Genomic DNA, 1,982 nt, shown 5'->3' with positions numbered 1-1,982 from the left:
TTTTTTTATCTATCAGTGGCATTATTACTTTGTTAAAAGAAGGATGTTTTCACTTAAGAAATATATGCACACACACTAGAATGAATAGATATTTGATATGACTATTTTTGAAAAACTAGAATTAGACTAGAATAAAAACTCTTTGTAAAAACTATAGTATCTTTCTTTTTAAAATATTTTTTTATATTTCAATAATTTTTTTTATTTTTAAAATATAATATTGTATGAAATAAAATCAAATTTCCTTTCTATTTATATTAGTGGGCTCGAAACCAAAACTATTTTATCACCAAAAATGTGTTGTTAATTGCACCCATAACAATTTAACACTCATAAATTTCATTATCTGATAATTGTTAATAATATTTTATATACATAATTTCAAATTATTTCATCTTAAGTAATAATCTACTTATAGTTATAATATGTCCTTCATATTTCATACTTTTTATACATTCCTACTAAATAATATATTAAAAAGTATTTATAATCTATAAAATAAATATTAGTTGCTATGTAAGAATTTTCATACACGCATCTCTATATTTAAAATAAAATAATAAAAATAAGGAAAATTTAATAAAAACTCTCTAGATGTTTACTCGAGTCGTTTTAAATAATTTTATTTGACTGAGTATTTGATTTAATTTGGAGTTTTGTCCACCTTCTACCCTTAAAAGAAATAATGAATGAAAAAAAAATTAAAACTTAAATAAATAGACGAGATTGATAAAATACTATTTTAGTCTATGATGATTCATCTCATAAAAAGAAAAAGTCTCAATCAATTATCATTCCAATTTTCCAAGTTCCAAACAACCCCTTGAGGTTTTGATGGCCTATAAGTGGAGGTACGGTCCACGTGTCAAAATTTTCAACGCTACATTGTTTCTTTAAACTTTCACAGCCTTGTAATACTATTTTCTCTACATTGTTTTGGGGTTGTATAAACAAGTGCGCAATCAAGCAATATTACTATAATAATACTAAAAACCATATTTACCATATTACCCTCACAAAGGATAAGGTTTACAGAGAAACTTTACTTTCTCTACATTGTTTTGGTTTGTCCCGAGGGGAGGGGTAATTTTGTAAAGTGACATGATAATTATAGGTGATACACGTTAACAGCATGATAAAGTAGAGGCACCGTATCTACAAAAGAAAAGATTAAAAAAATCGCTACGTGGCTGAAATTCAACCGTCAGATCAGTTGACTGCGGACTTTTAGTCAACGGCTGAGGGTTCAATAGTGAGCTCTAAAGATTCTAAAAAATAATAATTAGTAAATTAATAAGACTGGAGGACACGTACATAATAATGTTAGGCAGGGAGTGCAATGAATAATAAGTCATGCAATACCGCAAAACTTTTTCAATTGCACCAAATGACTGACTAATAATAATAATAATAAAAATAAAAATAAAAAAACTATTTAAAAATATGCACTTAATAATTGTTTACATTTTTGTTTGAATATTGTCGATTATTACTGACTTGTGTATTATCATGAAATCAAGTCACTTCCCGCAGCATGAAAGAATAATTGAGAGAGCTGCCACAGGCTCTGAAATTCATCACAGGGTTAACGATTATAGATTGAAAATGAGGCTTCTTATTGAATAATGTTCTTTTAGATAAGTTGGTTAAATAAGTAAAATGGAGAACTGAAGTTCCGTTTATAATAAAGAGTGCATTTGAAATTGAGGTTGAACAGCTGTAACTTAAAAATTATAACACTAAAGTGTTTGGTAAACACTAACTGTTCTATCTTAGAAGTTATGTTGAAATAATTTTTCACTTATACTATAGAAAATTTATTATATCTTTAATAATTTTATCAAAAAATATACTATAGTTATATTTTTTTCTACGGCAACTATAGTTTAAAAGATACAGTACCTCAATCATCAACATGACCAAATAAATGAGAGTTAAATAGTTGAAATGGGCAAGTTCATTAAGTGCCAATTTGGGATTAC

Source organism: Citrus clementina, unplaced genomic scaffold (assembly GCF_000493195.1).
Source record: "Citrus clementina cultivar Clemenules unplaced genomic scaffold, Citrus_clementina_v1.0 scaffold_4, whole genome shotgun sequence".
NCBI lineage: Eukaryota > Viridiplantae > Streptophyta > Magnoliopsida > Sapindales > Rutaceae > Citrus > Citrus x clementina.
Note: the sequence above shows the minus strand (reverse complement) of the source record.